Source organism: Tamandua tetradactyla, chromosome 19 (genome assembly GCF_023851605.1).
Source record: "Tamandua tetradactyla isolate mTamTet1 chromosome 19, mTamTet1.pri, whole genome shotgun sequence".
NCBI lineage: Eukaryota > Metazoa > Chordata > Mammalia > Pilosa > Myrmecophagidae > Tamandua > Tamandua tetradactyla.
Window position 1 is genome coordinate 49,151,672 of NC_135345.1, and position 10,713 is coordinate 49,162,384.

A 10,713-nucleotide genomic window follows, 5' to 3' on the forward strand; every position below is an offset into this window, starting at 1 on the left:
CAGCCAGTTCCTCTACAGCAGTAGCTGATTCGAGTGACCCCCATGCCAGGTCCCCAACCCTGTCTAGCCCTGTACCTCCCCCTACACCAACTAGTCCTGACCAAATACCAGTTCCTACCTCACCTCTGGCTGTTCCCACACAATCCCTGTCTCCCTTTAGATTCATTCCCCTCCCTCAGGCTCCCCTTCCTGAGAACAGTGGCCCTCCACCCTCGCTTGCAGTTCTGACACCTTGACACCTCACCTCCCTACACCTCCTAGCCCCTTAACCCTCTTCTCCAATCACACCACCCTCAGAAACCAGTCACCCACCCCTATGTGTGTAGACCCCGTGCCTTTCATTTTACCGACCCCACCCACAGTCCCTGGCACCAGCACCTCTGGCTTCACCAGCCAGCCCATCCTTACTCCCATGGCCTCTTCCACCACCACCACAGCCAGCCCATTTCCACACCGGGCCTCCCAGCCTGCCTCAGATTCGGGGGAAACGGCTATGGACACCAGTCCCCCTTCCCTGGCTGTCATTTTCAGGTCTCCCCCAGGCCCCATTGAGAATTCCTTCCAATTTCCCCATGCCCATCAGAGTATGAACTGGACCCCCTCTCCAAAGGCGCCTGGCTCCATCGGCCCACGTGCATCTAAGGGCGGTACACCCACCTCAATCTTCACCCCTCCTTTTGGCTCAGGAATCACGCCTCAGCCCATCTTTGGGGCCCCTCCAGGACAGCCGCTGAGAGTCACTTTTGGCGGTCCTCCTGTCTTCGCTGGCTTCCCCATCACTGCATTTCTGGCCACCTTCCGTCCAGCCGGCAGCATTTTGGCACACCCAGCGTCCAAGGCTGCATCTGATCCTGCGCCTATGGATACCACACCCCCTTCACAGGCTGTCATCCATCACCAGTCTCCTCCTTACTCCTGGAAGAACATCTTGCCACTTCTCAATGCCCTTCCTACTTCTACAAACACACAGCGGAATGTCAGCACTGCCTGAAGCCAAGTCTGCACTGGCTTGACGTCACAGCCAGCCAGGACCCCAGCTGCAACTTACACCTTACCGTTTGCACCAGGAGCTGCTCCTCAGCCCACATTTGGGGTCTCCATCGGGCAGCAGCTGGGAGCCACCAGCTTTGGCCCCACTTACTCTCTGGCAAACTTGGCAGCACCACCACAAGCTGCAGGCATAAGCTCTCCTGCTGCCCAGCCACCCAGTGGCAGCATGACAGAACCGGTGTTTCCAGGACTCACACTCCCACGTTTCACCTTTGGGATCCCTGTCGGCACCAAGAGGGCCTATGGAAACAACACAGGTGCTGCCGTCAATGACACAACCCTGACTCCTGGCTTTGCTACTGCCACGGGGATGCCCAGCACTGGGGATAGCAGCTCACTGGGTGCAAAGACTGATAGAGGACCACTTGTCTTTACAGGACCTGCAGCCCTGAAGGGAATTACAGGCTGTGGGGTCAGTGTGCCCGCCCCACGACCCAGTTCCATATCTGGAGCTCTGAACTTTGGGGAAGGGCCAAGCGGTAGAGACAGCATCACTTCTGTTCCACAGACACCAACCATCCAGGGTATGCCTAGTACAAGAGCAGTGGGAGTTGAGAGCACACAACATGGGCACGGGGACCCTTTAGTTCCCTCTTTAGACCAAGGGAACTGGAGTCCACCTGACCAAAATTCAGGTGGTTCAGTGGGAGGAGATGGCAGCACTGCTGGGCTAGCAGGCCCTTTAGTTCCCTCTGCCCATCAAGGGACCCGGGGCCCACCTGCCCAAAACACAGGTGGTTCGCTGGGAGGACACAGCAGCACAGCTGTGCATGGGGGCATTTTAGTTCCCTCTGCCCATCAAGGGTCTTGGGGCCCACCTGGCCAAAAGACAGGTGGGTCAGAGGGCGGACACAGCAGGACAGCTGTGCTAGGGGGCCCTTCTCTTCCCTCTGTCCACCAACGGACCTCAGGGACACCTGCCCAAACTACAGGTGGGTCGGTGGGAGGAGACAGCAGCACAGCTATGCTAGGGGGCCCTTTCGCTGCTGGCTTTGGTGGAAACGACTGACCTTTGCATGGGCAAGTGAGGAAGCAGCCTCGCCTTGGTGAACCCCCATCACCTATCCAGGTCTCAAGGAGACATTTCTTTCAGCCCAAGACACAGCAGCTTGGCAAGGTAGAAGCAAAACTCACTTCGGCAACACTGATTATCTGATGTCCTTTCGGAATAGCCTTTCCACGTCTGCAAAGAAGCTCCCATCCTAGTGCTGCTGAACTCAACCTGCTCACTCTCCATATTTATATATAAATGCGTTGTTGCTGAAAAAAAAAAAAAAAAACCCACCCTGACTCAATTTGACCACATCTTAACTAATACCAACATTTTCAAAAGATCCACTTTACAAATGCATTCACACCAACAAGAGCACAGATTGAGATCAAGAAAATATCTTTTTTGGGTTACATAATTCCATCTACCTCAACTTGTAGCCATATCCCTTTGCAATGCAAAACACCAAAGAGAGTTTTAAAGGAGAAGCATAATGAAACTGAAATTGGTCTCTGTGGGACAACTGATATTTGCCCCTAAAGCAAGATTATTCAAATTCAACTACCCAGGAAAATGCCAGTTTTCAGCTCACTCACTCTAAAGTGAGGTCTTCCAGCTGACAAATCATACCTATATACCCAGCATTGCCAGTTATCCTCAATATGAAAGGATAATCAAGAAATCAAAGAAAATTCTGTGGCATGAGAAAAAAACAGAAGGAAGAAATGTGAAAAATTTGCTAAAATGGAAATAGCAATTACCAGGGATTAAAGAGAGCGATTATAATTAAAAATTAACCCATAACCTCACAGATGTTTGAAAAGATATTGGATCCTAAAATAAAGAAGAAGGTGCTCTGATAAAGGAATTGTTAAACATTCATCTTATCTTACTAAGATATCCATAAACAATAGCTAAAATTGTTTAATCAAGAAATATCAACTTAATTTTATGATATAGAGAGGCAAGAAATATTAAAAACAAAAAAATCAGAAAATATACAGTGATTCTAGTGAAAGAGAGACTGAAGATAGAAGCATGTGGGACAGAGAAGGCTATTGTTTTCCTTTTTTTAAGCCCTTTTAAACTGTTTAAGTTTAAAACAGTTATACAACAGTTATTAAGCTATGTGCTTGTATAACTAATTTTAAAAATTATAAGTAATAAAATTAGCAGCAAAATATGTTTCGAAATATTTCTTCTTTCAATAACAAAAGTTGCAAACAAGAGTTAGGCGACTAAATTCATGTTTACTTTAATCCTCACTCTAACTGTGAGTAGTGAGAAACAGAAATGGGATATTGTATTAGTTAGGGTTCTCCAGAGAAACAGAATCAGCAGGAGGTATCTCTAAATATAAAATTTATAAAAGTGTCTCACACAACTGTGCAGATGTAGAGTCCAGGATGTAAAGGGCAGGCCTGGAGCTGGCAGCTCCAATGTAGGTCCTCAACATATGCTTGGGAGAGGTTGGCTAGCTGAAGCAGAAAAGGTGATTGTCCCTTCTGAATCCTGCTTAATAGCCTTCTGGTGATTAGATTAAGCTTCACTCACTGCAGAAGACACTATGTGACACTCATTGCAAATGCAATCAGCTGTGGATGCAGCCAACATGGTCATGATTTAAGTCCATGAAATGTCCTCACAGCAGCAGACAAGACAGTGTCTGCCTGACCAGACAACTAGGCACCACTACCTGGCCAAGTTAACACAGGAAACATGAACTTGACCATCACAGTGCACCCCTTGTTAACTTGGAGCTACATATATCAACTCAAACCATGCTTAATCTCTAAACAGAAAACAATAACAGACACATTTTTTCCCTTGCTTAACAATTCTCAACTGTCCTGTGTACGACTGGAAATGCATTAAACTTCTCCAGAATAAGACCTACATTGGAGCTGCCAGCTCCAGGCCTGCCCTTTAGATCCTGGATTCTACATCTGCACGGTTGTGTGAGACACTTTTATAAATTTTATACTTAGAGATACCTCCTGCTGATTCTGTTTCTCTGGAGAACCCTAACTAATACAATATCCCATTTGTGTTTCTCACTACTCACAGTTAGAGTGAGAATTAAAGTAAACATGAATTTAGTTGCCTAAATATTACCCATTGTCCTTGGGTAATATTCACTCAAGCTTAATATCCAACAACTTAAATACTACAACATGAACAAAACGGCTTATGTCATATGATAAAGGGGATAGAATAAAGAGATAAAACAAAGATATTTTATTTATGCATAAATACATAGATACTAATTACAAAGCAAGAAAGAAATAGTCATACCACTACAGTCCTCATTTCTGTAACAGATCACATGGTCATAATTCGTATTATCATTACCTTCTTCCACCGCCCATTCCATGTCCTTTTACTCTTAGCAAACACCTCAGCTGGCCATGGCTCTTTGCTTGGTGAGGTGACCCAAACCTTCATTCCTGAAGTTTCAGAGCCATTAGTAGTCCTGCCTGGATTGGGTTGTTGCAGTTTTCCATTGATTTTTATCACAGGGTATGATAGTAATAAAAGAAGCCCTAGGGGGTCTCCTATATTCCAGGAAAATTCCTCTTTACCTCCGTTGTGTAGTTGCAGTCGTATTTCCTCCAACAGTCAGGGTCAATCACTCTAGCCAGAAAGTATTCCCCTTCTTGGCTTGTTGACCCAGGAGCAGAAGTAGACCAAAGTGACCAGGTGGTAGTCTTAGATTCCAGTTCAATGGAATCATTGTTGTTTCTCCTGGTGGACGCATTCCCCTTCTGGAACTAAAGCCTGTAGACCAGCAGAGCTCAAGGTTGCAGGAACAGGAAACAAAAATTTTCCTAGTGGATCACTAGGGGTAATAGTGAGTGATGTCACTCCCATTTCCACCCCTTGATTCCTGAACCCGTGAATCCTGGCTATAGGAGAAACAGTACCATACAGCAGGTGCTGATTCAGAGCATACACAGCCTCCTGGAGAATATCACCCCAGTCCTGCAAGGTATTGCCACTTAATTGACACTGTAATTGAGTTTTCAAAAGGCCATTCCACTGTTTTATCAACCCAGCTGCCTCTGAATGATGGGGAACATGATAAGATCAGAGAATTCCATAAGCATGTGCCTATTCCTATACTCCATTTGCTGTGAAGTGGATCCTTGATCAGAAGCAATGCTGTGTGGAACACCATAACGATGGATAAGGCATTTGTAAATCCATGGATGGTAGTTTGGGCAGAACTATTGCATGCAGGGAAAGCAAAACCATATCCAGAGTATGTGTTTATTCCAGTTAGAACAAATCACTGCCCACTACATGGAATTGGTCCAATGTAATCAACCTGCCACTATGTAGCTGGCTGATCACCTTGGGGAATGGTGTAATATCAGTGACTGAGTGTGGGGCTCTGCTGCTGGCAGATTGGGCATTCAGCAGTGGCTGTAGACAGATCAGCCTTGGTGAGTGGAAGTCCGTGTTGCTAAGCCCATGCATAATCTCCATCTCTGCCACCATAATTACTTTGTTCATATGCCCATTGTGCAATGACAAGAGTTGCTGGGGAAAGAGGCTGGCTGGTGCCCACAGAATGGGTCATCTTATCCCCTTGATTATTAAAACCTTCCTCTACTGAAGACACCCTCTGGTGTGTATTCACATGGGACACAAATATCTTCATGATTTTAGCCCACTCAGAAAGGTCTATCCACATAGCTCTTCACCAGACATCTTTGTGATCAATCTTCCAATCATGCTCTTTCCAAATCCCTGAACATCTAGCCAAACCACTAGCAACAGCTCATAAGTCAGTATACAAATATACCTCTGGCCAGTTCTCCTTCCAAGCAAAATAAACAACCAGGTACAATGTTTGAAGTTCCACCCAAGGTGGATTTCCTCTCATCACTATCCTTCAGAGATATCCTGGAAAGAGGTTTTAGTGTTGCAGCTGTCCAGTTTTGGGTAGTACCTGTGTATCATGCAGAACCATCTGTAAACCAGGCCCAAGTTTTCTCTTCCTCAGTCAACTCAGTGTAAGGAACTCCCTAAGAGGCATAGCTTTGTTCTGGGAAAGAGAAGGTAATATATTAGGAGTGCAGACAATGGGCATTTGGCCCACTTCCTCATATAACTTACTTGTGATTTCAGGACCTTCTCTGGCCCTATCTCATATATACCATTTCCATTTTATGATGGTGTGATGCTCACATGCTCAATTGCATGGCTTGGTGGGTCAGACAATGTGTCATGATTGGCAAGTCAGTTCTCATGGTAACTTGGTGGCCTATGATTAAACATTCAGTCTCTATTAAGATCCAATAGCAAGCCAAAAGATGTTTTCTAAAAGGAGAGTAATCTGCAGCAGATGGTAAGGCTTTTCTCCAAAATCCTAAGGACCTACATGGTGATTCTCCTATAGAGGTCTGGCAAAAGCTCCAGACAGCATCTCTATTTGCCACTGACACCTCCAGCACCATTGGATCTACTGGATCATAAGGCTCAAGTGGCAGAGCAGCTTGTACAGTAGCCTGGACTTGTCACTGAGCCTCTTCTTATTCAGGTCCCCACTTAAAATTAGCTGCTTTTCTAGTCACTCAGTTAATGGGCCAGAATATCACACCCAAATGAGGAATATGGTGTCACCAAAATCTGAAGAGACCAACTAGGTGCTGTGCCTCTTTTGATTGTAGGAGGGGCCAGATGTAGCAACTTATCCTTCACCTTAGAAAGGATATTGCAATATGTCCCATACCACTGGGCACTTAGAAATTTCATTGAAGTGGAAGTCCCCTGTATTTTTGTTGGATTTATCTCCCATTCTCTGACATGAAAATGCCTTACCAATAAGTCTAGAGTGGCTGCTACTTCTTGCTCACTAGGTCCAATCAACATGATATCATCAATATAATGGAGCAGTGTGATATCATGTGGGAGGGAGAAATGGTCAAGTCCCAGGCAGACAAAATTATGACATAGGGCTGGAAAGTTGATATACCCATGAGGTAAGACAGGAATAGTATTCTACTGACTTTGCCAGCTAAAACAAACTGTTCTGATGATCCTTACTATACAGCTATTGAGAAAAAAGCATTTGCCAGATCAATAGCTGTATACCAGGTGCCAGGAATGTGTTGATTTGCTCAAGCAATGATACCACATTCAGAATTGTGGTGGCAATTTGCAGTCACCACCTGGTTACAATAATCCACTGTCACCCTCCAAAACCATCTATTTTCTGCATAGACCAAATAGGAGAATTGAATGGGGGTGTGGTGGGAATCACCACCCCTGCATCCTTCAAGTCCTTAAGAGTGGCACTAATCTATGCAGTCCCTCCAGGAATCTGATATTGCTTCTGAATTACTATTCTGCTAGGTAGGGGGAAGTTCTAATGGCTTCCACTTGGCCTTTCCTATCATAATAACCCTTATGGTAGAAAATCTCTTAAGGTGAATGAAAGTGAAAGACACCATTTTAATACTCAAGGGATGCAGTGAAGGCAGTGCAGAGAGGGAAATTTATAGCATAAATGTTTAAATCAAGAAAGAAGAGTGCTTGCTTCGGCAGCACATATACTAACATTGAAATGATACAGAGAAGATTAGCATGGCCTCTGCACAAAAATGACATGGAAATCTGTGAAGTATTCTGTATTTTTTAATAGAAGAAAAAGAAAAGTAAAGAAAGAGGAAAGACCCCAAATCAGAGACCTAAATAAAACTGGAACTACTAAAAAAAAGAAAAGAAAATTAACCCCAAAATGAGTAAAAGGAAGTATAACAAAGGTTATTTGAGCATAATAGATGAGCATAGAGATAAATAAGAAATGCAAAACAGTAAAGAGAATTAAAAAAACAAACAAACTTGGTTCTTTGGAAAAAATCAACAAAATTGAAAAGTCCTTAGCTAGATTAAGAAAGACAAAGAGTGAATACAAGTAAAGAAATCAGAAATGAAAAGGGGAAGATTAAAATTGACCCTGCTGCTGGATGGGCCATGGTAGCTCAGTGGCAGAGTTCTCACATGCCATGCCGGAGACCCAGGTTCATTTCCTTGTGCCTGCCCATGCATTAAAAAAAAAAAAAAAAAAAAATTGACCCTGCTGAAATAAAAAGGACTATAAGAAGATAGTATGAGCAGCTGTATGCCAATAAATTAGGTAATATAGATAAAACGGAAAAATTCCTAGCAACACACAGGCTAAATACATTGACTCAAGAAGAAATAGAAATATCAACAAACCAATTATTAGTAAGGAGATTGAATCAGTAATCAAAAAATTTCGAAAAAAGAAAGGTCCATGATCAGATGGTTTCACAGGAGAAATCTATCAAATGTTTCAAGAAGACTTAACTCCAATTCTGCTCAAACTTTTCCATAAAATTAAAGATGAAGGAACACTTTCTAGCCATTCTATTAGACCAATATAACCCTCATACCAAGGTGAAATAAAGAGGACACTAGAAAATAAAATTAGGAAACAACAGCTCTTATGGATATAGATGCAAAAAAGTCATTAACAAAATACTAGCAAAACAAATCCAAAAGCATATTGGAATAATTATACACCATTAGGGGTGCATGGCTGGTTCATAGTAGAATGATCACCTGCCATGTGGGAGACCTGGGTTCAATTCCTGGTCCATGCAACCCATCCCCCCCAAAATAAGTATGCACTGTAATCAAGTGGGTTTTATCCCTGGTATGCAAGGTTGTCTCAACATAAGAAAATCAATTGATGTAACACACTGCATTAGCAGAATGAAGGGGGAAAAAATCATGATCACCTCAATTGATGCAGAAAAGGCATTTGACAAGTTCCAGGAATAGGATAGGTTGAGTTGACTCCTGTTCCTAAGGAACAGCTAGGGAAGGGACAGGAATGCAACTGAGATGGTTATTCCAGGGTGTAAGTGGTCTAAGAGGGTCTTCTACACCACATAGGGAGGACCTGGTTGCAAAAGTTGAAAAATTGAGATGCAGAGAACTGAAGACTGTCCAGCTGATGCAAGCAGCCTAAAGTACTCCATTCTAAATGGAAGCCTGGAACACTCAGGAATGCGTGGATGGGGAGATGGGGACAGGGAATTAAGCCAAGCCATGGTCCTTGAATGTGCTACCCTCACTGGCACAGCCCAATGACCTATATGACTCACCCCGCAGTCAATGCACCTGAACACCATTACCCACCCCCTTCCCATGCTCCAGGAACCCCCACACCCCCTCTCTACCGCAAGCATGCACACACCTGCCCCAGCCTAACCCACATCTCCTGCACAAGAACAGTCTCACCCTGCCCCTCCTGAGACCCAACTCCCCTTCCCTTCCCCCTGCAGATTGCCACAGGGTATTCACCTTCAGACCCAGTCCATACAGTCATGCATCCCCCCACCTATCCCCTGAGCTCTGCACAGGTGTACATCAGTTTACAGCCCTCCGAGATCCACGCACATGCATAGTCCATGCACAGCCCCCAGTCACAACCCCCCAGGTCTAGGCAAGTGCTGACCTGCACAGCTGAGACATACCCACCCCCAGCCCATGCAGGTGCAACCTCTGCCTGCTGACCCTGAGCTCTGCACACATGCACACAAGGGCTTGTCCCCTTAGACCAGTGTACAACAGGGCCCAGTCCCCAGACCCGTGCACCCACACAGCCACATCCACCCTGCTATTGGATACCCACACATTCATGTTCTGACTTCTTAACCTCAACAAATTACCACTGCTGTGCTTTATCTCACACATGGCATCCTGCTCCACATCCATCCTGCAAATACAAAACTTTAGGTTACTGAAGGAATTCAACTTCCAAAGTAAACAAATCATATATTTACACGGTGCAAAGACAACAGAAGATCACTAAGCATATCATGATGCAGACAGACACAGCCTAGTCTAAAGACCAAATCAAAATACTGGATAAGACACAGGCTTTGGAACAACTAATCAAAGATGTTCAAATAACTCTACAAAATAAAATAAATGGGATGGCTAATGAAATAAAGGAGATGGAGAAGATGTTAGAAGAGCATAAAGAGGAATTTCAAGGAATAAATAGAAAAATAGTAAATATCACAGAGATTAAAGATGCTGTAAAACAAATAAAAATATACTAAAGACACAACAGCATATTTGAAGAAGCAGAAGAAAGAATAAGCAAGTTAGAGGACAGGACAACTGATTTTGAACACTCAAAAGAGCAGATTGCAAAAAAAAAAAAAAAAAAGAAGGTGGAAAAATTTTGAATTAGATATCAGGAAAATGATGGTCAAAGCAAATTATACAAATATAAGAATCATTGGTGTCCCTGAAGGAAAAGAGTAAAGAGCTAGATTAGTTGAGAATATAATATGGGAAAACTTCCTAGCTCTTAGAAAGAACATAAATATGCAAATCAAAGAAGCCCAAAGAAGTCCAAATAGAATAAATCCAAACAGACCTTCCCTAAGACACATACTATCATTTTGTCAAGTGTTGAAGAGAAGCAAAAAACCCTGAATACAGCAAGAGAAAAACAATCTACTACATATAAGGGAAAAGGCATAAGACTGAGTTCAGACTATTCAACTGGCACTACAGAGGCAAGAAGGCAGTGGTATGATGCATTTAAGATCCTGAAAGAGAAAGACTTCCAGTTCTGTACACAACCAAATTGTCCTTCAAAACTGAGTGAGAGATTAAAA

At 43.8% G+C, this 10,713-nt stretch overlaps 1 non-coding gene across 1 annotated transcript; it reads left to right on the forward strand.

The window, feature by feature from the left end:
• The first annotated feature begins 7,578 nt into the window (after positions 1-7,578).
• LOC143663805 (U6 spliceosomal RNA) lies at positions 7,579-7,685 on the forward strand. The gene has a single exon (XR_013166186.1). It is a non-coding gene; the product is annotated as a U6 spliceosomal RNA (small nuclear RNA).
• Positions 7,686-10,713: the final 3,028 nt, after the last annotated feature.